At 37.0% G+C, this 26904-nt stretch overlaps 1 long non-coding RNA gene across 2 annotated transcripts in view; it reads right to left on the bottom strand.

Annotated features, from left to right (window-relative positions):
• The window catches only part of LOC306642888, a 35413-nt gene extending 19023 nt beyond the window's left edge, over positions 1–16390 (bottom strand). For both annotated transcript variants that reach the window (XR_013758716.1, XR_013758717.1), the window contains exons 1-2: positions 16100–16390; positions 15269–15376 (exon numbers count right to left, since the gene is read on the bottom strand). This is a non-coding gene — a long non-coding RNA (uncharacterized lncRNA). The remainder of the gene's footprint in view (positions 1–15268; positions 15377–16099) is intronic.
• Positions 16391–26904: the final 10514 nt, after the last annotated feature.

Consider the following 26904-nt stretch of genomic DNA (forward strand, 5'->3'; position numbering starts at 1 on the left):
ACAAACATCATTACCCTATTTACATGTATGATTGCACAAATGGGATGACTATTTCATCTACAACCAGAGAAACAACAGTCGTACACCATTTGTGTACAATGACTCAAAATAAATGAATAAATAAATAAATAAATTAATTAATTAGTTAATTAATCAATTAATTCCATTTGGGCATGGTATGTGGTCTTTTCATATGCTGCCAGATTGTGTCTGCTATTATTTCCTTGATGATTTTTATGTGTATATTCATAATGCATATTAATTTGTAGTTTTCATTATTGAGCTGTATTTGTCTAATTTTTTTCTGATTTTGTTTCCAGTGTAATATTGGCTTGGTAGGATAAGTAAGGAAAAATTTTTTTTCTTCTAAAAATTTTGGTATGTCTCTAAAGGATAGTTTTTATTTATTCTTTAAATGTTTAGTAGAATTTACCAGAGATCCCACTTAGTCCTATACTTGTCTTTGTATAAAAAATGTTTTCCCCCACTTTATGAATAAATTGATTAAGTATACTTTATTTTTAATGCACTTTTATGTTTACAAGTGGGTTCTTTTTATTTCAGTAAGGCTGTTACAATTATCCGTCTCATCGATGATTTTAGTAATTGGAATCCTTTTTTCCCTTGCAAGTCTAGATAAAAGCTCTAATTTTTTTGATCTTTTCAAAGAGCTAGTTATTAGTTTCCATGATTTTCTTCCCTTTTTAATTGTTTTATATTTTTTCTGCTCTAATTTTCATTATTTTCTTCTTTCTTGACTTGAGATTACTTTGTTCTTTAGTGTCTAGCTCTGTAACAGAAAGTTAGAAAAAATGAGTTATTGATTCAAGGTCTGTCTTAATTTATATATCATACCTATATACTTATCTGTGTACATGTATGCTTACCTATGAATATATATATATATATGCATGTACATGCTGTCAACTACAAATTTTCCACTAAATGCACCTTTTGCTTACCCCAAAGTTGTATATGTTTCAGCTTTTGTTTTCATCTCAGAGCATTCAGATTTTTCTAGTGCTATCTTTTTTAACCCATTAGTTATTTAGCAGTGTGTTGTTAAATTTCCATGCATTTGTGGATTTGTCAAATTTTCTTCTCTGCTGACTTCTATTAGTCAATTTTCTATCACTATAACAAATATCTGAGATAATGAAATTGTCAGAATTAAAGGATTTTTGTTTTTTTTTTTGGCTCACAGTTTCAGATGATCCACTCCGTGACTGGTGGGCCTGTCTCACCTAGATTTGTAGCAAAGCAGTAACCTGGTGGGAGCACATGGTGTAGGAATTCCATTTATCTCCTGATCAGACTCTAGTTTCATTCAGTTACAATCGGAGAAAATAGTTCGTATGAGTTTAGTCTTTTTAAACATCCACACTTTTTTGTTTCTTACGCTCTATCATGGAGAACAGTCCATGTGCACATGAGAAATAGGTTTATTCTCTGTTCATAGAAAATTCTGTTTATGTCTGTTAATTTATTAAAAGTGTCTATTTCTTCCTTTAATCACATCAGTGTTTGTTGCTATACTTCATGGAGCTGCATTAAGGCCTATATGTCTTTATAATCACTATATCTCATTGGTACATAGTTATTTTTAACATAAAATATCCCTTTCTGTCTCTGCTAAGGAATATTCATCTTAAATATTTTTGTGTTTTATCATAGTTACGATACTTCCTTCGGTTCCTACCTAATGTATATTCTTGTTCTTCCTTGTACTTTCAAACTTTTCCGACTTTTCTGTGTCTTTGAATTCAAAGTGGTTCTCAATTGTCAGGAAAACTTTGGAGAATATTGTTTTCGCCATTTATCTAGCATTTGTCTTTTTATTGGAGTGTTTGTAAAATTCTTAATGTACTGGCTGGCTAGAATTTTGATAAGCATGTGTGCTCACTCTTTCTTCCTACAGTTTCCATCTTTGTTCTAACATGCATTCAGAACACAAGGTCAAGTCACTCCCTGCTGTGAGGGGAAACAGAGAACTCAGGGACACTCCTTCGGTGACACCATGATCGTTTCAGACTTTCCCTCCATATCTCAGATGTTTCACACATTGACCAAATAAAATGATGATGCCGTCGTGTCACATTTTCTTTTAAAAATAGTCACTTTTTGGCATTTGAGTGTTATTTTGTTAATCAGTAGTGAGGAGCTCAAGACCAAAGTTGTGCTTTGGTAAAAAAAACATGTAGCAAGTGGAATTTATCAAAGGATTTGTATCGCATGATTATAATATTTCAGTCTAGCTGTTTGATACATAGTTGGGCCTAGCGAGGAGTCTAACACCTTACCGGGACATCCTTAAATTCCTTTGCTGTGACTGGATGAGCTTCTTTCACATATTTCTCTTTTAATAACAAAAGGAATACCAACATTGGTTAAATATGTCGGCAAGCGGTACAGTAGTGAGATAAGGTATTTAGTAAAGCAAATGAAAATCTCAGAACACTTTCTCAAAGAACCAACTTTTTGTTTTGTCAATTTTTTGAATAGTTTCTTTTGTTTCAATTTCATTGATTTCAGCTCTATTTTTAATTATTTCATCTCTTCTACTACTTTTGCTGTTATTTTGTTCTTCTTTTTCTAGGGCTTTGAGCTGTAATGTTAGGTCATTTAGTTGTTGACTTTTCATTCTTTTATGGAATGCGCTCCATGCAATGAATTTTCCTCTTAGTACCGTTTTCATAGTGTCCCAGAGATTTAGATATGTTGTATCATCATTCTCATTGACCTCTAAGAATTTTATAATCTCCTCCCGGGTGTTTTTTGTTATCCATGTTTCATTCAATAGCATATTATTTAGTCTCCAAGTGTTGGAGTAATTTCCCTTTTTCATTTTCTCATTGATTTCTACTCTCAGTCCATTATGATCTGATAGAAAACAAGACAGTATCTCTATTTTTTTGCATTTCCTAAGGGCTGCTTGTGGCATAACATATGGACTATTTTTGAGAAGGTTCCATGTGCTGCTGAGAAGAAAGTGTATCAGCTCGTTGATGGATGGTATATTCTATATATGTCTATTAAGTCTACATTATTGATTGTGTTATTGAGTTCTATGGTGTTTTTGGTTGGATTTTGTTTGCAGGATCTATCTAGTGGTGACAGCAGTGTGTTAAAGTCGCCCAGAATTATTGTGTTGTGGTCTATGTGATTCTTGAAATTGAGAAGGATTTGTTTGATGTACAGGGGTGCACCATTGTTTGGGGCATAAATATTTACTATCGTTATGTCTTCCTGATTTATGGTTCCCTTAAGCAGGATGAAATGTCCTTCTTTATCCCTTCTGACTAACTTTGGCTTGAAGTCCACTTTATCTGATATAAGGATGGAAACCCCCGCATTTTTACTGAGTCCATGTGCATGGTAGGTTTTTACCCATCCTTTCACCTTTAGTCTGTGGATGTCTTTTCCTATGAGGTGAGTCTGTTGCAGGCAGCATATTGTTGGGCCTTTCTTTTTAATCCATTCTGCCAGTCTATGTCTTTTGATTGATGAGTTTAGGCCTTTAATGTTCAGGGTTATTATTGAGAAATAATTTGTATTCCCAGTCATTTGGCTTATTTTTGGTTTTTAAGTTGGCTTGGTTTCTCCTTTGAGTGTTTTTTCTCTAAGGTAGTTCCTCCCTTTGTTGACCTCCATTGTTGTTTTTCATTTCCTCCTCATAGAATATTTTGTTGAGAACATTCTGTAGTGCAGGCTTTCTATTTGTAAATTCTTTTAACTTTTGTTTATCATGGAAGGATTTTATTTCATCTTCAAACCTGAAGGTTAGTTTTGCTGGGTATAGGATTCTTGGTTGGCAACCATGTTCTTTCAGAGCTTGAAATATGTTGTTCCAGGCCCTTCTAGCTTCTAGAGTCTGGGTTGAGAAGTCGGCTGCTATCTGTATTGGTCTCCCCCTATGTGTAATCTCATGCTTTTCTCTCGCGGCCTTCAAAATCCTATCTTTATTTTGAATGATAGGCATTTTTATTATAATGTGTCTTGGTGTGGATCTGTTGTCATTCTCTGCATTTGGTGTTCTGTTGGTTCTTTGAGAAAGTAAACAAAATATACAAACCCTTAGCTACACTATCAAAGAGAAGGAGAGAGAAGACTCAAATTACTAAACATAATGCAAAAGGAAATATCACAACAAACACCACTGAGGTACAGCGCATAATGAGAAGCTACTTTGAAAATCTGTATTCCAACAAAATAGAAAGTACCGAAGACATTGACAAATTTCTAGAGACATGTGCTCCTCCCAAACTGAACCAGAAGGACATACACGATTTAAACAGATCAATATCAAGCAATGAAATAGAAGAAGCCATTACAAATCCACCATCCAAGAAAAGCCCAGGACCAGACGGATTCTCAGCAGAGTTCTACAAGACCTTCAAAGAAGAACTCATTCCAATACTTCTCAAAGTATTCCAGGAAATAGAAAAGGAGGGTACCCTACCAAACTCATTCTATGAAGCTAATATCACCCTCATACCCAAACCAGGAAAAGACACATCAAGGAAAGAAAATTTTAGACCAATATCCTTGATGAATATAGATGCAAAGATCTTTAACAAAATATTGGCAAACCGTATCCAAAAACATATTAAGAAAATTGTGCACCACGATCAAGTGGGATTCATCCCTGGAATGCAAGGATGGTTCAACATTCGTAAATCAATAAACGTAATCCATCATGTCAATAGACTTAAGGATAAGAATCATATGGTTATTTCAATTGACACAGAAAAAGCATTCGACAAAATACAACACCCTTTCATGCTCAAAACACTAGAAAAAACAGGGATAGTAGGAACATACCTGAACATTGTAAAGGCTATTTATGCTAAGCCCATGGCCAACATCATGCTTAATGGAGAAAAACTGAAACCATTCCCTTTAAAAATGGGAACAAGATAGGGGTGTCCTCTTTCACCACTTCTATTCAACATTGTCCTCGAAACTCTAGCCAGAGCAATTAGGCAGACTAAAGAAATTAAAGGGATACGAATAGGAAAAGAGGAACATAAGCTGTCACTATTTGTGGACGACATGATTCTATATGTAGAGGATCCAAAAACCTCCTCCAGAAAACTTCTAGACCTCATCAATGAATTCAGCAAAATAGCAGGCTATAAAATCAACACGCATAAATCTACAGCATTTTTATATGCAAGCAACGAAACAGCTGAAAGGGAAATGAGGAAAACAACTCCATTTGCAATAGCCTCAAAAAAAATAAAATACTTGGGCATCCATCTAACCAAAGAGGTAAAAGATCTCTACAATGAAAACTACAAAACATTGAAGAAAGAAATTAAGGAAGACCTTAGAAGATGGAAAGATCTCCAATGCTCTTGGATAGGCAGAATTAATATTGTCAAAATGGCCATACTACCAAAGGTGGTATACAGATTCAATGCAATTCCAATTAAAATCCCAATGACATACCTTACAGAAATAGAGCAATCAGTCATGAAATTCATCTGGAAGAATAAGAAACCCAGAATAGCGAAAGCAAACCTTAGCAGGAAGAATGAAACAGGGGTATTGCAATACCAGCACTTCAACTATACTACAAAGCAATAGTAACAAAAACAGCGTGGTATTGGCACCAAAATAGACAGGTAGATCAATGGTACAGAATAGAGGACACAGACACAAACCCAAATAAATACAATTTTCTAATACTAGACAAAGGGGCCAAAAATACACAGTGGAGAAAAGATAGCCTCTTGAACAAATGGTGCTGGGAAAACTGGAAATCCATATGCAACAGAGTGAAACTAAACCTATCTCTCACCCTGCACAAAACTCAACTCACAATGGATCAAGGACCTTGAAATCAGACCAGAGACCCTGCATCTTATAGAAGAAAAAGTAGGTCCAAATCTTCACCTTGTTGGCTTAGGATCAGACTTCCTTAACAGGACTCCCATAGCACAAGAAATAAAAGCAAGAATCAATAACTGGGATAGATTAAAACTAAATAGCTTTCTCTCAGCAAAGGAAACTATCAACAATGGGAAGAGAGAGCCTACAGAGTGGGAGAATATCTTTGCCACTCATACTTTAGATAGAGCACTAATTTCCAGAATCTATAAAGAACTCAAAAAACTCTACACCAAGAATACAAATAACCCAAACAACAAATAGGCTAAGGAAATGAACAGACGCTTCACTGCAGAAGATCTACCAGCAATCAACAAACATATGAAAAAATGTTCACCATCTTTAGTAATAAGAGAAATGCAAGTCAAAACTACACTAACATTCCATCTCACCCCAATTAGAATGGTGATTATCAAGAATACAAGCAACAATAGGTGTTGAAGAGGATGTGGGGAAAAAGGTACACTCATACATTGCTGATGGGGCTGCAAATTAGTGCAGCCACTCTGGAAAGCAGTATGGTGACTCCTTAGAAAACTTGGAATGGACCTACCATTTGACCCAGCTATTCCACTCCTCGGCCTATACCCAAAGGACTTAAAATCAGCATACTACAGAGATACAGCCACATCAATGTTCATAGCTGCACAATTCACAATAGCCAGACTATGGAACCAAACTTGATGCCCTTCAATTGATGAATGGATAAAGAAGCTGTGGTATATATATACAATGGAATATTACTCAGCCATAAAGAATGATAAAATTATGGCATTTGCAGGCAAATGGATGAAATTGGAGAACATTATGCTAAGTGAGAGAAACCAATCTCAAAAATCCAAAAGACGAATGATCTCACTGATAAGCGGATGATGGCACTTAATGGGGGGGTGGGAGGGGGGCAAGAATGGAGGGAGGAGGGATTGTATAGAGGGAAAAGAGAGGTGGGAGGGGTGGGGGGAAGGAAAAAAATAATGGAATGAATCAAACATCATTACTCTATGTGAATGTATGAATATGCAAATGGTACACTGTTACTCCATGTACAAAGTGAAAGAACATGTATCCCATTTGTTTACAATAAAAAATAAATAAATAAATAAATAGATAAAGAAAGAAAGAAAGAAAGAAAGAAAGAAAGAAAGAAAGAAAGAAAGAAAATCTCAGAAGGCACTCAGAAGGCGTAAGATAGAAATAACTAGGCTAAACAGTATAGAAAAGCTTTAAAGGAAATTAAAAACGACAGTCATTATTTTAAAAACTGTGTTCAAATTGAGACTCTTTGAAAGTGACAGCTGTGTAAGGGCCTGAATGAGCAGAGGGGGCACCCCGCATGCCCAGCCCCCGGAGAACAACTTCAGGAAAGAGGTAAGGGCAGGGTCACAATGGGAGTGTTGGAGCAGCTCAGAAAAGAGCTTGTACGCATTTCAGAGTGAATAGAGAAGTCGAGATGGAGTCAGAAATTCCTGCTTCTCCTTGCAGCTGTTGACCATTCCAACTCGACTGTTTTTGTTATCTCACTACTGTTAATACTTCTTAGTACGTGTGCGCTCTCAGGAGGAGGTTGGGCAGAGCTGTGAGGCCCTGGGTCCCTGTGAAGGGTTCCCCACCAGAATAGGATCCCTCACAGCGTCAGGGTACAACTTCTGGAAAATCCCAGCTGGGAATCCTCGTCGTCCGTGGGTGTGAGTAATTCTCCTTTGTGCAGGACAGATGACAGGCGATAAGACTTTATAAAGAGTATCCTGGGCTGTGGCATGCACACTCTCCCTCTTACACACACACACACACACACACACCAATTAACAATTTTCATCTTCCGATTCTCTAAATCAGGGAAGCAGAGGCAGAAACGTCGCGCTGTTCTCTGTTTCTGTCCCATTTTAACACACTGGAATCATCTCGCAGGTGCTCCCATCCCGTGTATATCTGACTTATTCAGTGTAACATTCGGACTACCATGAGAATTTTGAAAAGCTTTGTTTTAAAAGCATACTTTCAAACAATTGAACCCATGTTCCTCTTTTGCGTTTTTTCCGCAGCTACAGTTGCAGCCTCACTATTTTGTTGTGGTTTGCGGGCAGCCTCCCGTGTGTCCTCTAACCACCGTCTGTTGACCCAAATCCAAACCGGCTGCTCCGCTGAGCATGTCCCTTGACGACTTGGCGTAATTCTATTTGTAAGTATTACTCCCTCACAGCAAGTCTCCAGCTTTGTATTTTCTCCAGGTAGCTGGACCTATATTCACACATATGAATATTATATTTAAGTGGAGAGACAATGTCTTGGTAATTCTATCAGAAATGATTTTTGTTTCAAGGAAAAGTTATTTCCTTAATGTTTTGATGAGGGCAATGAAAATGAGCACATCTTGTTTAAATTCTACTTCCATTTCTGAGAATATTAAATCTTGTGACCCAAAATGAAATGCCTGCTATCTTACATTTGCAAAAGTATTTGACTCTAGTCTTATTATGGTTAATTACTATTTGTATCTTATTTAGCTTCTCAATACTGTGTTATAGATTCTTAAATTGTAATTATGTACACAGAGACATTTATTTGGTTCATTGTTTTGTCTTTCAAATACTATATAATTAAGCTAAATACCCCTTAAACCCTTGTTAGTTGTTAAATAATATTGTTCATAATACTATTCAGTGAAATGCAAGATGGAAAGAATATGAATCCTGCTATAATATTCTTACTCCTACTTGTGTCTTGAAATGAGAAAATTCCTTAAACTTATCAAAGACAAATTTTTCCATATGAAGAATGTGTACCCAAGAATAAAATGGCTTACTGAAATTATCTGTATAGGGAAATGCCCAGTGTAGGTTAATGAGTTGGGCAAAGTTGACCTTAGACACCCCCATTACACTCTAGATCAGTGTCTTACAATGTCCTCCAAATAGAACTAAGTGCAAATATTGCACTTAGTTAAATCATGCTCTGAATTTCCTTGTTTTAAACCTACAAAGGGTTGTTTTCCTAAGTATTTATGTGACATTCTTTCATTAGGGTTCTGAAGTTTCATAGTTTGCCTTCATGTTTATTTTATGATCTTGGGAGGATAGAGTGTGGTAGTCCATAAAGACTTCTTCATGTTTAAATTCTTTGATTTTTATGTACTCATTTACTTATCTGGTGCTAAACTAATAACTACATAAGTTCAGTCTCTGAAACTATATCATTGCCAATATTAATACTAAGATAGAATGTAAAACAATTTTATTATGAATCTTTTAAGGAGGTGACTTTTAAGTAGCTTTGTTATGATCAGGGAGCTCTTAAAATATATTTCTTAAAAACATTATTAACGATTTAAAATTGATTATGAACAGTGTCTTTAGCTAAGAGAATCAAGGCAGTGTTTTAATGGCCTAAAACATGAATAGAAAAAAATATCAGTCACCTTGATTGATATTAGGATGTTATTTTACATTATTCATCCTAGGATTTAAATCTTTCACTAGCATAACATCGACCGGTGGAATTCTAATTGTCAGTTGGCTGAAGTTTATTTACTAATTTTGCTATACCATTTCCTCAGTTTTAGCCGAAGGATAATGACTTAATTAGTTGCAACATTTTTTTTTTCTCACCCAATTTGTCAATCTAGTGACACCAACCTGCATTTCAATTTTTTTTTTCTCCTAGTGATCTAAATTCCCTACAGTGATTTCCTACTGAGTAACCACTGAAATATTAACAGTTAGATGTTCTTCCAAATACCCTGAAGGAGCTGGAACTTATCTTTGCTTTAAGATATTGGTTTTTTGAACTTTAAATCTGTTCTAATCCCCTCCAAGATAGAGTTGAATGATTATTATTGTATTCTGTCTTAATTTATGTTCCCTGGAAGTACATCCTCAGATAGACAAGTGTTTACTTTTAGCCAAGTGTAGTGTATTTTGTAGGTGACTGCAAGAAACACAATCAGTAGTGCAATAGACACAGAAAAGCAGGAATCTCCATGCAGAGTTCTTCAACAGTGCATTGTCAATGAGAGAGAGAGTGGCAATCTCGTCGTAATGTGGAACACGTGTATTAGAGAGCTATCTTTAGAACACACCTGTTAACAGTCATCCTTGTAGAACACGTATGCTATAGAGTTACCCTGACCAGTCTTTGAGGAAGCTGGAGTAAATGTGTGCCCAGTCTCTTAACTTCCTAGTTGAGATGTACTCCTGGGAGGATATCAATTCCTGGACTCTTTGAGCCTGAACCCAGATTCAGTTCCAGAAAATGCTCTCAAATAGCTGAAGTCAGCTGTACATGCACTAAGGGGAGGTGTAACGGGACTTGAGTGGAACGCTGATGGCTACTGCAGAACTCATTTTTCTTCTTCTTGCATTTCTTTTCTCTTTTAACTCTATCTTTTGTTATATTAACGATAATGCTATTTCCTCGACTATATGTTTTTCTCTGTATACTGGCAATCTATCTTATAATCATCTAGAGAATACCTAAATATAATAATTAAGAATAATATACATGATGCATATTGTTCTTATGAATGTCTATAAATCTAATTTGCTAAGAGAAGAAAGCAAAACAGAAACAGCTATTATGACATTCCCCATAGTGAAGCTTTGGGGCTGTTGCCTCAGCTTCTAACAACAATGATAGTATACGCACATGTGCACAGTGAAAAACAAAATAGGCATTCCTGGAAACCATCAACAGGCCAGAAAAGGAAAAGAGCAAAGTTGTGAGAGGATCTAAAGCAGTCAGAGTGGCGGCTTCCAGACTCCCACAGATGCAATGTGAACCAGGTCAATGGTTTATAGAAATACAGGGTACTCGCAAGTGAGGAATCTGAATCGTCTCACTGCTTGAAATTAGGAATTTTGATGAAGTTTGCCAAGTTGTTGAAGAAAGGCAAAATACCCTCTGGGGATCACAGGGCATACACCACAGTCAAATGGGAAGGGGCCCTGAAGTAGTCTCATCAACAGTACCCTGAAGTAGGCTCTCAGGTCCTCAACTTTCTGTGGAAGGTCAAAGCAACACCTGGGCTGCTCACCTGCTCCAGGTGTCATATCCTGAAAGCTCAGCACTTCCTGGGAAGACCCTTCTTTCATTCACGTTTCACAAATGGCTACACATAGCAAGCCATCAAGAAAGAAGGCCATCCCAAGGTCAACCCAAGGGCCATGGAGGACCATGGACAAAGCAGCTCCTTCCTTAGAGCCGAGATTCTGTCTGTGAAGTGGATTTACCAAGCAAATTACTCAGCATCTATCTCAGAGATTGGAGCATGTAAAGCTATCTTCTATTTCTTTCTTTTCCCTCTTGGGATGTGAACTTTTATTCAGTTCTCTCATTAATACTCTACTAGTGCATGTAACTGCATTAAGGGCTATGTGCTGGCATTTACTTTATAGGTTGTAGGGTTAAAATATTCAACATACAAATCAGATATAGAGGACTGTTCACTACCCAACTACCTAGGACTTTGAACTAAATTCTCCAACTGAATGAAAATTTATTTTTAGGTTAGGAAAGATGTGTTCTGTGAGTGGCCCAAATTATATAGATGAGCAAGGTGAGCAAATGGCAAGTTGAGATAAGACTAAGTGGGGATTTTTCTCCACCATGAGAAAACTGCATGTTGACACTTGAGGACAGGTGGACAAATATCAGACTTAAGACTATGACTGGTCTGAAATTGTATCATGAAAATTAAAAATCTTTATACATTTAATATAATAGTGGCTGAGCTGAACAGGTCATCATATAAAAAATGGAATCTTCCAGTATGTGGTAGGTGTGCTCAAATTTTAAGAGTCACTAACTGTATATTTGTGATGGAGGGTGAATCAAGTTAGGTGTTTACAGCATTGGAAATGTAAAAGGAAATCTAAATGGGTAGATGAAGTTTAAGAATTCTACTCATAGATAGAAAGTAAAAATAAAAATTAAATGTAAGATAAAATACAGAAAGAAAAAGGATACTTTCTAAAAGAAATAACATTGCAAAACTTCCCAGAACAGAAATATGGACGATTCCAATTTCCACTGAGACCATAGGTCAACTTTTACAGAAAGTTTAACACCTATAGGGAAAGGCAGAAATTGTCACAAAGTGTCAAAGAACCATGGTTCAGATTTTAGGAGATTCTTGACTGGGGGCAGAAGGAAGAAGCAAGCCACATACAAAGTTAGAAGTCAGTAAATAGATTTCTTTAAAATTCTAAAGGGGAAAAAAACTTCTGAATAGAAATCAATAGACATTCAATTTTCAATAAAATATACTGGTAGAATTCTCAACTGGTAGAATAAAGATCTTTTCAAGTGTGAAGTATTTTCATATGCAACCATTTTCAGGAAGTTACTGGAGAATATGCTTCACCAGTGTGGGAGACCAAATTATAAAAGAATATGTGGGAACCCAAAACCGTCACAAGCAAACAGTGACGTATTGGGAACTTTCACAGAGCATTAAAACTCAATTGCTCATGACTTTGCCCATGACTTTGCTGCTGACTCAAGAAGCAATAATTTATATTGAAAAAGAACAAGGTTTGTGTCCTACATGGTCATTTCCAAGAGAAATAAAAATGGATCTGGTCAAGTATTCAATGTGAAATTTGTATTGACTGAAGTTTCTCAGTTATTAAGACTTTGAAGATAAATTTATTATAGCTACACAGAAAACTAAGCAAATAAAAGTGATGCAAAGGAAGTAAGAGAAAATCACAGGACAAATGAAACATTTTGAAAACATACTTTGTACTTTACCAGTGAATAGTATTTACAAAATAACAATCCTGTAAAATTTGCATAATGATTTAGCCAGATATATATCCTTTTGTAGAGAGGGTAAAGAGAAATGAATTTAATACAGTGTGGAAGGGGGTAGGAAAATTGAGCTTAGAAAAGACATTAATGATGTCTAAATTTGAAATGATAGGATTAGATGCACAGGATTATTATTTGGTAATATATGAGACATTTTTGAAGAAATGACTAAGAGAAATGAAAGAAACGACATGCATATGAAGAGCTCATGACTTGCAGCAGACATTTCCATCTTTCCCTCCTGCCTGCCTTCCTTCCTTTTCCTACATTCTCATGGACCTTGTGATGTTCAAGATAGGACTGTATAAAAGTGTCACATTAATAAGAATATACTAACTAAATTTAACAGGCATCACCTGAAAACATATAGAAATAAAATAACAGCATTAAAAGTAAAGGTTTAAATTGCATTTTAAAAACAGCAGTTTAAAAAATAAAATGGCATCAGATTCATCATCATCAGATGAAAAACCCCAGGAAATAGTTTTATCTTTGAAGAATTTCCAATCTAAAATTCTATATTCCACTGAATTGTCATTAAAAATGAAGCAAAAAATATTTTATATAAAAATTAAGTCTCTTTTTGAAAGAGTAATCAGAGTAACGATTATTAAATAATTTGAAGGGATGTATTTTTCTAGATAGCATGGAGATAATGCTCATACACACATAAGTGAACAGAGAAAGAAAATGAAATATAAATAGAGACATAAGTCATTAAATGTAAATAACAATTATGTCATTGCATATAAAATGTTGGCGGTAACATTTGACTTTGCAATGTGAAATGAAAAGTCTTATTAATAGGAAACCATACTTTTATTTTCTTGTAATGATCCAAATTCTTGCTTCAATTGGAAAAACATACTTGTCTTTTATTTTCTGTTTTCAAAATGGTTGGAATTCCTAACAATTTTACACAGCATTGATAATCTATAGTCAAATAAAAACATGGAAAAATTTCTTATCCAAAAATATAAAATCTTCTATTCAAAATACAATAAGAATGAAATAAAATGCACTAAAAATAGCACCATGAGGACAAAAAGAAGAAAATAAATAGAAAAAAAGACCACTGGTTAGCAGAAAGCCCAATTTAAATGATAGAAATAAATTTAAATGTAACATTGATAATAATTATAAATAATTATTATTATAAATAAATTATCCTTAAAGGATGGGATATTAAATTGGAAAAAGGAAAGATAAGGTTATTCATTCTCAAGGGTAATGCTTTTACATACCATGATGAGAAATGTTTATAAAAGAAAGTGATAACCTCAAACTAATAAAATACAGATTAAAAGAAAGTTGATATATTACAGTTAAAAGAGAATGCTGTATAATTAAGGCCAAATGTAATCATAGCAATGAAAAGGTAATTATTACATCACTTGTGGTAAGATATTTTGCCTTTCAAGATAAAGCGATCCCGAAATTTCAGTATGTTGAAAGAACTCAGCAAAAACCGTTATTTCTTGCCTACTCTACTCTACAGGCCCAGCATGTGTTGGCTGGGAATGTAAGGATACCAGGTACCCAGACTTGCTCTACTGGATTATCCTTTCCTTAAGCATATGATTGTTTCCTGCATTTGTTCCAGTAGTAGAAGAGGACATGAGCAATCCTGCTCCAGCTCTTAAGCTGTCTCACTCATTTCATTGGTCAACGCAAGTCCTGCTTAAAGAAGTTGCAAAAGCAGAACACTTCTAAATGTCTAGCAGGAATGAATAACTAGCCTTTAACAAGACCAGACAACTACCACAACTACATATTGGTAAAATGTGCATTATTCATAAAGATAAAGCAATTATGAATATTTGTAAACTAATGCAGAATAAAAATCTATTAAGCAAATCAGATATTTTCAAAGAAAAATTAACAATACCAGAAATGTTTAGGGTGAGTTTTCTGTAACTTTTTGGAAAAGCTAACAGATCAAAGAGACAAAATTAAATATAGACTTTTTTTTAAAAAAGAGCAGAATGTGTTATCATACAATATGCATAACATGACTTAGCCTAACAATATAACTTCTTGCTCTGCCACTTTCAACAAGGGCCTTCCATGTCACCATACTCTCCTGCATCAAGTAGCAGAGGTGGGCAGAATATAGGAAGCTGAACATTATGCAGCATATTGTCTACCCTAAAAGACATCTCAAGCCCTGATTCACAATTCCTGTGAATGTGATCTCATTCGGAAATACAGTTTTTGCAGGTGTAGTCAAGGAGAGATCATGATGGATTAAGCTGGGTCCTACTGCAACATGACAGGTTAAGCACAGGAGAAGAGACCCAGCCATGCACACAGGGACAATGCCATGTGACTATGGCTGTGGAGACTGCAGTGACCAAGCTAACACACCAGCAGGTAGAAGAGAGGTGTAAAGCAGGCTATCACACAGGTCTTCCAGAAGGTTCCCACCCTACTGATGCTTGAATTTTGGCAATCTATTCTTTCAATTTAAGAGTAAGTTTCTATTGTTTTAAATCACCAAGCGTGTGCTGGATCTTGGCAGTCATAGGAAATGAATGGAATATGTAAGGGAGACTTCTACACGCCAGACCTGAAAAAGGGAGACAGACAGGTGCCCGTCATTATTCATGTTCTGTTTGCCAATTCTCCCTCCACTTCCAACTGCAGTGCAGATTGGGAATTGGAATCTGGTTGTATTCTAGGAAGAAGAGGAGATTTTTCAATAAATAATCACTCAACTTATGCCACAGGAAACTGTATATAAAGACACTTTTGATAACGAAGTGTAAAAGGGGCAGCAAAATGTAAGTGACAAGTTATTTAAAGCTATGTTAAATGAGTACATTTTTGCCAAGGGTTCCTGATTTAGAGGAACTTCATCCTTAAATGTATTTGTTAACAAATTAGAAGGAGAAATAAATTAGGCTTTCAACTCTGAAAGTCATTAAAACTGTAAAAAGGGAAACTAAAAGAAATCAGAGCAGAAATGGATACAATATATAAAATGCAAATTACCCACAGAGTCAATAATCACATATAATGATGGAGCCACACACAGATACATAGTTACAGAGTTACATAATTATATGGCAATACATGGCTGCATATGGTATATATGTATGGGTAGTATTATTTAGTATGATTGAACAACAGTATATGTATATATGGAGAGAGAACAATCAAGAAAATGCTATATTGAGGAAAATATTTCTAATAAAATATTACTTTTATCTTAAGTTAAAAATGTTAAATTATATATTTGAAGGTATTTCACATGACTTATTAATGTGAGAATTGCTCTTTTCACTGGACATTTTCACATAATTCTCACAATTCTAATGCAGCATTTTCTACATTGAAGTGAAGAAAGAAGCCACAGGGACACTCGGCCCTGCACTAATGCAGGCACACTCTCCCTTACCTGTAGACAAGGGTCCCACTGCATGTGCCATCCCAAGTCCTGAGCTGAATCATCAAGAGGGGGCAGCTTTTAACATCTCACAACTGAATTGGTAAATGTCCACTTCTCTTTCCAGGTGAATTGTTTTCTTTTGATATTGAAAAACAGTTAACATAATTCCTTAATAATACCATGAGAGGACATTTCACTTACATTTTCCATTTCTTCCTTAATCTTCACACTTTGGGGATCAGGAGTGTGAATATCTGAGAGCAGTTGCCTGGAACTACCCAGCATCATTCATTCCTGGATGCTGCTCCATGCTGTTATTAAAAGTGATTGGAGTTCCTAATGGAGATGCTGTGTATTTAAATACTGAGGATATTGCTCTACCTCTAAATGCCTCTCTGTACTTACTTGAGGACTTCAAGGCAGTAGCACTTAAATATTGACTCCTTGGTCACACATGTCCTTTGTACTCTCTTTGCCAACATTTTTCTTGCAACATAATTATTCTTAATACTTAAGAGAGCCAGGTACTTCGTAAGATCTAAAGAGTCTCCACACTCAGGATTATCCGTTTCTCATTCTGCCTCATTCTTACTAGTGCCCTCAGCAGTCAACTGACGGTAGTTTGTGAATTTCAGTCTCTATTTTCCTTGAACTAATTAATTATAGTCTGTGTGCATCCTGTACGTATTGCATACTGAAATCAGGGCTTGTATCTATTAAATCACAATCATCACAACTAGTGTTTCCATTTTAACCATGAGGATTCAACACCACAGCAAGTGTGAGTGACTTGAGCTATGGACTGTGGGTGCCAGGACAGGGCTGTAGGAAGCACACCTGTGATTTCAGCCACAGCACTGTATGTCCATGCAAGGCAACGCTGCTTTCATGAGCTCCAAACCCAGACTTTGAATCGTTCACTAGAAGTCCACCCTCAACTGTTCAAGTGTGGATCAAGTGTCTATCAAAAAAGGCAGACCAAATATCAAAATCCTCCCTCTGCTCTCAAAAAAAAAAAAAGAGAGAGATCATAAAATTCTCTTTCCACATTTATTGGCTAGAGCAGGAGTCATGTGTAAGTCACAGACTCATTATTAGTCCTTACATTTTTTCTTTCTTTTTGAACAAGATTTCCCAGGCAAACCAAGGATTTCTCAAATCATGCATCTCTATTATATTATATTTTATTACATAGACAGAACTACCTCTCTATAAACTAAAAATGCTCCTCTATAACACGGGAGGAATTTTTTTTCCTTTTTGATTTGTATTTTATGCAGTTGAGCTCTTTTCCTCTGAATATTTCACTTTCTTTTCAATTTTATACAGTTGATTTTATTAATCTTTTATGGCTTTTGGATTTTGCATAATACTGCACCTTTCTGTCCAAAGATAATAAAAAAATATTTTTTAAATCCCCGGATTTCCTCTAGTACTTTTATGGTTTAGATATTATATGTTTAAATTAAACTTGCTTAAATCTCCTTCCCTGAATCCCAGTATAATATAGGCCTGCTCCTCCTGTACTCGGTTCTTCTATTTCCTTGTACTATTATAGTTTAAGTCTTCCAAAAACAAACACATAAAGTTGGGCTGAAAGGGAAGGGAAGGAAGCCAACTGGGCAGAGAGAGTCTGAGAGAGAGGTCCAGCTATGGTGCAGTCATAACGGATGCCTAGGCCAGTGCGTGTTGGGGGTGCAGGTATTGGGAGGTCTTATGATGTTTGGTAAGATATCTGGACCCTCACACCTGCATCAATCTGAACTTGGCAGCAGAGAGTCGTCTGTACAGCACAGTAAGGGCTAGTTGTTTCTGTTCCTGGGGTGGAATTTGAGTGCATATTGAAGTCTCCATCACAATCCATCTCTCTGGCAGCCCATTCTACATGTTTGCAGATGTTCTGGGAGTCTCTCCTCTTGATCTCATGAGCCTTTCTTCCTGGGGGATGGAGGAGCAAAATGTAAGAGAAACTAGTGCTCTTACAGGTGTACTGTCTGCGGAACACAATGGGTATCCATCATCTTGCTCCCTCTCAGGTCAGTTTGAAATTTTCTCCAAACACAGCTACCCACTTTGGCAAGACCATAATGTGCTCATTGCTTCTTAATTACCTGGTTGGATTAATATAAAATAATCAAGATAAGAGACCGGAGTGCATGGTTGTGGTCTATAATTCTTGAGTTCATATTATGACATAGTGGCAGTTAACCTGACGCAGTGGCAAAACTATAACTGCACATTATCACCATTGATCATGGGTTGACTATGTATTGCATCTAATCCTGCAAACTTATGGGGATTGGAAGGACACATTCACCAGATCAGTGGTCATAAACTTAAACCCAGGATTTTACTGATGTCCTTTTGCAGAAATACTGCCTCGGTATGATACCTGCAAGAGGTTTTGCTTTGGTTGTTCTGACAGTCTACTCATATCCTCTAGAATCCATTTCTTTCAGAGTCCTCACTGGTGAATTAAATATAAACACACTGAACCCTGGACTATTTCTGCAAGTTGAACTCCTCAGAGAGGAAGCCAAGAGCCAGTTCCTGGGCGGCTCCTGGGCTCATACTTACCTTTCAGGTGAGCTGCTCCCTGCTCCTGTGAGAGCAGAGTGGAGACTACGGCCACAGCCAGGAGCACTGGGGAGCAACGTCCTCAGAGAAATGGCATCTGGGAGAGGTTTCAAGATGGCGGCCTAGAGGGTGGAGGAGAAGGAGGAACAGGGAGGGTCATTTTGACTCAGAGTGATTCATTGCCCCAGGCTACGGGTGGTTGCTGGGAGGAGGAGGCACGCAGTGAGTTTCTTGGACTCCTAGTGACCGCACCGGAATACTGGGAGGCTGTCTGCGGGAAGAGGCGTGTGGCGGGTCTCTGGGACTCAGAGCGATTGTACGGGGCCCCAGGTGGCTGCTCAGAGGAGGGGCCGCATAGCCAGGCGATTAGGTGCAGAGCAGGGTCCCAGGACCTAGGAGGCTTCTTGGTGGAAGAGCCCCACAGAGACACGCTTAGGGGCAGAGCGAAGGTTCCAGGCCTGCGGGCAGATTCTCTGAGGAGGGGCAGCCTAAGGAGATTCATCTGCGAAGGGTGAGGCTCCCAGGCCCAGGAGGTAGGGCCGGGCCCCTGGGAAATTTGCAGAGGAAGGCAGCCCAGCCCAGACGGTAGATGTAAATTGAGGGGAACCTCTAGGAGGGAACTGACCAGCGAGATCTCCCCACCAGGTAAGTCTTCCCTGCCCGGTGAGGTTTCCCCACAAGGATGGTAAAACCAGAGACACAGGCCCAAACAGACCTTGCCTCAGCCCACAGCCTAGTTCCCCTTTGGATGACCATTGGTCAACAAGTGGAGGCACCTCTGCCCACTAACAGGGATTATACCCCACCTGAAGGCCACCACTCCTAGAGAGGCAGCTTCCTTGTGGAGCACCGCATTATCAACTTCCTCCAAGACTTCAGCCTACTAAAGGCTAAGAGGGGATATATATAGAAATCTTCAGGGACATTGTAAGTCAATAGAGGAAACCTACAATATCTCAGCAGTCCACTGATACCTGAACAATATGAGAAAACAAGGAAAGAAAAGGCTGCAAACAAATCTAGATGTTACATCAATAAAACCCAATGACAGCATGGCAGAAGAAATGACAGAAAAGGAGTTCAGAATGTACATAATTAAAATGATCAGGGAAGCAAACGATGAGATGAAAGAGCAAATGCACGCACTGAATGATGAGATGAATGAGGAAATGCAGGCATTGAATGATCGCACCAATCGACAGTTAAAAGAGCAAATACAGGAAGCAAAAGATCACTTCAATAAAGAGTTAGAGATAATGAAAAAAAAAAACAAGCAGAAATCCTTGACATGAAGGAAACAATAAACCAAATTAAGAACTCCTTAGAAAGCATATCCAGTAGGATAGAACACCTGGAAGACAGAACCTCAGACATTGAAGACAAAATATTTAACCTTGAAAACAAAGTTGAACAAACAGAGAAGATGGTAAGAAATCATGAACAGAATCTACAAGAACTATGGGATATCATGAAAAGGCCAAATTTAAGAATTATTGGGATTGAGGAAGGCCTAGAGAAACAAACCAAAGGAATGAACAATCTATTCAATGAAATAATATCAGAAAATTTCCCAAATCTGAAGAATGAAATGGAAAATCAAGTACAAGAGGCTTATAGGACTCCAAATACACAAAATTACAACAGACCCACACCAAGGCACATTATAATGAAAATACCTAACATACAAAATAAAGACAGAATTTTAAAGGCTGTGAGAGAAAAGAATTAAATTACATTCAGGGGGAAACCAATACGGATATCAGCAGATTTTTCAATCCAGACCCTAAAAGCTAGAAGGGCCTGGAACAAGATTTTTCAAGCCCTGAAAGAAAATGGATGCCAACCAAGAATCTTATACCCAGCAAAACTTACCTTCAAATTTGACGATGAAATAAAATCCTTCCATGATAAACAAAAGCTAAAAGAATTTACAAAAAGAAAGCCAGCATTACAGAACATTCTCAGCAAAATATTCCATGAGGAAGAGATGAAAAACAAAGAAGCAAATCAGCAAAGGGAGGAATTATCCTAAAGGAATTGTCAAATAAAGGAGGAACCAAGTTGTGTCAAACAAATAAATAAATAAAATTTAAAAAATGAACCAAATGACCAGGAAACCAAATCATATCTCAATAATAACCCTGAACGTTAATGGCCTGAATTCATCAATCAAAAGACATAGACTGGCAGATTGGATTAAAAAGAAAGATCCAACAATATGTTGCCTACAAAAGACTCACTTCATAGAAAAAGATACCCATAGACTAAAGGTGAAAGGATGGGGAAAATCATACCATGCACATGGACTCAGCAAAAAAGCTGTCCTCATTTCAGACAATGTGGACTTCAAGCCAAAGTTAGTCAGAAGGGATAAAGAAGGTCATTTCATATTGCTTAAGGGAAGCATAAATCAGCAAGCTATAACACTCATAAATATCTATGCCCCAAAGAGTGGCTCATCCATCTATGTCAAACAAATCCTTCTCAATTTCAGAAACCAAATAGACCATAACACAATAATACTAGGTGATTTTAACATGCCTCTCTCACCACTGGACAGATCTTCCAGACAAAAATTGAACAAAGAAACCATAGATCTCAATAACACAATCAATAATTTAGACTTAATGGACATTTATAGAATGTACCATCCATCCAAGTGCGAATACACTTTCTTCTCAGCAGCACATGGATCCTTCTCTAAAATAGACCATATATTTTGCGATAAAGCTAATGTTAGCAAATACAAGAGGATAGAGACACTACCATGTATTCTATCAGATCATAATGGATTGAAGTCAGAAATAAATGAAAGAATAAAACACAGAAACTATTCCAACATCTGGAGATTAAACAATATGCTATTATATGATGAATGGATAACAGAAGATATTAGGAAAGAAATTAAAAAATTCTTAGAGGTAAATGAGAACAAAGAAACATCACATCAAAATCTCTGGGACACTATGAAAGCAGTACTTAGAGGGAAATTTATTTCATGGAGTGCATTCAATAAAAGAAGTAAAACTCAACAAATAAACCACTTAACACTACAGCTCAAAGCCCTAGAAAAAGAAGAACAGACCAGCACCAAAAGTAGTAGAAGAGAGGAAATAGTTAAACTTAGAGCTGAAATCAATGAAATTAAGACAAAAGAAACAATACAAAAAATTGACAAAATAAATAGTTGGTTCTTCGAAAAAATAAATAAAATTGATAAACCTTTAGCCACACTAACAAGGAGAAGACGAGAGAAAACTCAAATCACTAAAATTCGGAATGAACAAGGAAATATCACAACAGACAGGATTGAAATACAAAACAAATTAGAAGCTATTTTGAAAATCTATACTCCAACAAAATAGAAAATTTCGAAGACATCAACAGGTTTCTAGAGACATATGAATTGCCTAAACTGAACGAGGAGGACATAAACAATTTAAATAGACCAATTTCAAGTACTGAAATTGAAGAAGTCATCAAAAGCCTACCAACAAAGAAAAGTCCAGGACCAGATGGATTCTCAGCCGAGTTCTACAAAACCTTTAAGAAGAGCTCCTTCCAATACTTCTCAAAGTATTCCATAAAATAGAAGAGGAGGGAACCCTCCCAAACTCATTCTATGAAGCCAATATCACCCTGATCCCTAAACCAGACAGAGACTCTGCAAGGAAAGAAAATTTCAGGCCAATATCCTTAATGAACATCGATGCAAAAATTCTCAACAAAATTTTAGCAAATCGCATACAAAAACATATTAAAAAGATAGTGCACCATGAACAAGTGGGTTTCATCCCAGGGATGCAAGGTTGGTTCAACATCAGGAAATCAATAAATGTAATTCACCATATCAATAGACTTAAAGTCAAGAATCACATGATTATTTCAATAGATGCAGAAAAAGCATTTGATAAAATACAGCACCCCTTCATGCTCAAAACACTAGAAAAAATAGGGATTGTGGGAACATTCCTTAACATTGTAAAGGCCATTTATGCTAATCCCATGGGAAATATCATTCTAAATGGTGAAAAACTGAAAGCATTCCCCCTAAAAACTGGAACAAGGCAGGGATGCCCTCTTTCACCACTTCTATTTAACACCGTTCTTGAGACTCTAGCCAGAGCAATTAGACAAACCAAAGAAATTAAAGGGATACGAATTGGAAAAGAAGAACCAAACTATCCCTGTTCGCTGATGACATGATTATATATTTAGAGGAACCTGGAAATTCCACCAGAAAACTCTTAGAACTCATAAGTGAATTTAGTAAAGTAGCAAGTTACAAGATCAATGCTCATAAAACCAATGCATTTTTATACAAAAGTGATGAATCTTCAGAAAGAGAAATTAGGAAAACTACCCCATTCACAATAGCCTCGAAAAAAATAAAATACTTGGGAATCAATCTCACAAAAGAGGTGAAAGACCTCTACAATGAGAACTATACAACACTAAAGAAGAAATTAAAGAACACCTTAGAAGATGGAAAGATCTTCCATGTTCTTGCATAGGAAGAATTAATATTGTCAAAATGGCCATACTACCTAAAGTGCTATACAAATTCAATGCAATTCCAATTAAAATCCCAATGACGTACCTTACAGAAATAGAGCAAGCAACTATGAAATTCATCTGGAAGAATAAGAAACCCAGAATAGTTAAAGAAATCCTTAGCAGGAAGAGTGAAACAGGGGGTATTGCAATACCAGATCTTCAACTCTACTACAAAGCAATAGTAACAAAAACAGCATGGTATTGGTACCAAAATAGAAAGGTAGATCAATGGTACAGAATAGAGGACATGGACACAAACCCAAATAAATACAATTTTCTCATACTAGACAAAGGTTCCAAAAATATGCAATGGAGAAAAGATAGCCTCTTCAACAAATGGTGCTGGGAGAATTGGAAATCCATATGCAACAGAATGAAACTAAACCCATATCTCTCACCATGCACGAAACAAAACTCAAAATGGATTAAGGACCTCAGAATCAGACCAGAGACCCTGCAGATTATAGAAGAAAAAGTAGGTCCAAATCTTCACCTTGTTGTTCTAGGATCAGACTTCCTTAACAGGACTCCCATAGCACAAGAAATAAAAGCTAGAATCAACCACTGGGATAGATTCAAACTAAAAAGCTTTCTCTCAGCAAAGGAAACTATCAGCAATGTGAAGAAAGAGCCTACAGAGTGGGAGAATATCTTTGCCAATCATACTTCAGATAGAGCACTAATCTCCAGAATCTATAAAGAACTCAAAAAACTCTACTCCAAGAATTCAAATAATCCAGTTGACAAGTGGGCGAAGGAAATGAATAGACACTTCACAGAAGAAGATCTACAAGCAATCAACAAACATATGGAAAAATGTTCAATATCTCTAATAATAAGAGAAATGCAAATCAAAACCACCCTAAGGTTCCATCTCACCCCAATTAGAATGGCGATTATCAAGAATACGAGCAACAACAGGTGTTGGCGAGGATGTGGGGAGAAAGGTACACTCATACATTGCTGGTGGGGCTGCAAATTAGTGCAGCCACTCTGGAAAGCAGTGTGGAGATTCCTTAGAAAACTTGGAATGGACCCTCCATTTGACCCAGCTATCCCACTCCTTGGCCTATACCCAAAGGACTTAAAATCAGCATACTACAGAGATACAGCCACGTCAATGTTCATAGCTGCTCAATTCACAATAGCCAGACTGTGGAACCAACCTAGATGCCCTTCAATTGATGAGTGGATAAAGAAGCTGTGGTATATATATATATACAATGGAATATTACTCGGCCATAAAGAATGATAAAATTATGGCATTTGCAGGCAAATGGATGAAATTGGAGAATATTATGCTAAGTGAGAAAAGCCAATCTCAAAAAGCCAAAGGACGAATGATATCGCTAATAAGTGGATGATGACACATAATGGGAGGAGGAAAGGGTTAGTGTTAGGGTTAGAGTTAGGGTTAGGGAGGGGGGCAAGTATGGAGGAAGGAAGCACTGTATAGAGGGAAAAGAGGGGTGGGAGGGGAGGGGGGAAGGGAAAAATAATAGAATGAATCAAACAACATTACTCTGTGTAAATTTATGATTACACAAATGATATGCCTTTACGCCATGTACAAACAGAGAAGCAACATGTATCCCATTTGTTTACAATAAAAATAAATAAATAAATAAATAAATAAATACATTGAACCATCAATTATGCACTCTTCATACTTGAAGTACATATTTTTTGGATTTCCTTGGGATGCAACATTGTTTTAAATATATTATACAGCAGGGGTCAAATTTTAGAGGCAAATCTCGACATTTACTGCCACAAAAGCCTTTCCCTTGGAGGACAAGGATGGTCTCTGATGAAAGGACCATGCCATTGTCCAGCATATCTGTTTCAGTTTGGGTGTTGGCTACCAGGTAGTGAACCCATGGGAAGTGAACTCCAGCCAGGAGTCCATGTATTCCTGGCACACCAATGTCACCAATTTTGGTGGGCACAGAGCATAATAACACACCCTCTAGCTATCGTCTTTCACTTTAATTGTGTATTCAAGAGTCCGCAAACCATTTGGGTAGCCATGTTTCCCTAGTGCACAGTTAACTTAGAAAATGCCCCCAGGACCCTTTAGTTCTTATTACATGTGTTTAATGATTGTCGGATTATTTCCTCCTCCTGGGCCTAGATTTTCATTCAGTCAGTGGGTTCTGCTCTGAAAATCAGATCAATCTGGAAATTGAAAAGCAACTACAACTTTTTTATTGAGCCCACTGATCTCATATTTCGAGTTAATTTCTTCTTATTTTCTCAGATGGAAGAGTAATCTTTTGGCTACCCATCCACATTGACCTAAAACATGCTACATTTTTTTTTTATTTTTTATATTTTGTCTCCATAACAGTGTGTCAGTCAGAACCTCTTGTGAGGAGGCTGCTCATGGGTCCTTGAATCCTGGGGCTTCTCCTGTTCAGGTGCCACCCTGGGTCCCTACAATGGGGGAGCTACCATTCCTACCACTAATAACTACAAGGACCATCCCTTTTCATCAGTTCTGACAGCACAATAATTTATGTCTCCAAAATATTCCTTATGTCTTGCCTGAGGTTGTACTTGGTGTTATATACCACATGCTTTTGTATGTCGGTTTCTTTCACCTTTTAACTCCATGATTAACCCTCTGTGTGGAAATTCTCACATTTCTGGGTCTTTAAATAAGGACCATCATTTTCTGTGCTTCTGTTTACCAAGTGCACGTGATTTCTTGTCTTTCTTGACAGTTTGCTAAACCTATTGTCCTATTGTACACCCAATTGATAACTCTTCTCTATGTTTTTATATCCCTGTCTTCTTGATCAAAATCCCTCTGATACTATTTTTTTTTTTTTCTTAAAATCGTTTGTTCTATCACACTGTAGTAAAAGATTTTAAGAAAGTTTTGGAAGATAATTTAAAAATCCCATTGATTCTTAATGTAGAATGCCTATTTGTGCTCAGCATTCTGTCGGTATTTCCTTTAGCTGATCGAGACACACATCTCACCCATGCCTCCTGAGCTACTTCCATTTCCCCAGTGCCCCAGGGTGCTTGTGCCTCTTTGGCACACACACTGCTTTCTGTGTTCAGTCTGGAAGATCCAGGCTGCCATTTGGTTGGACTGCAAGGCAAACATTGTGTCTGGTTTCACTTTTTCCTGAACACCTTTTCTGGACTTCAGTACAACTGTGTTGTACTGTGGCCACTGTGAAACACAGCCCCTCGCCATTCCCTGTCACTCCTTTTGACTAGTGTTTCCCAGGTATTGATCTGCAGAGAAGTAAGAACTGATGTTGTTATTTTCTTTTTCAGAGAAATTAAAATATAAATAAAAGCAACTCTGGGAGTTTCCCATGCAGCTATGTGTGGAGGTCCGATGTGCTGCTCATTCTCATTCTGTCTTCTAAACGTCATTAAAATGACTTTTTATTATAAAGAGAGGATGACAGATGTCATCATTTCTTCCTTCATGCCTTTCCTTCTTTCATTCCCTCCTCCTTCCTCTTTTCCTCTCTCTTCCTTCTACATTCCTTCATTTATTCCATCCCTCTTTCCTTCCTTTTATTTCCCAAAACCCTAATATGGCATAATAATAACATGTGAATCCAAATTTCCAAACTGCTTTCTTACTCAGAACAATTAACTCTGTGTGTGTGTGTGTGTGTGTGTGTGTGTGTGTGTGTGTGTGTGCGTTTAGA

The sequence above is a fragment of the Sciurus vulgaris genome (genome assembly GCF_902686455.1).
Source record: "Sciurus vulgaris genome assembly, chromosome: 13".
Lineage (NCBI taxonomy): Eukaryota > Metazoa > Chordata > Mammalia > Rodentia > Sciuridae > Sciurus > Sciurus vulgaris.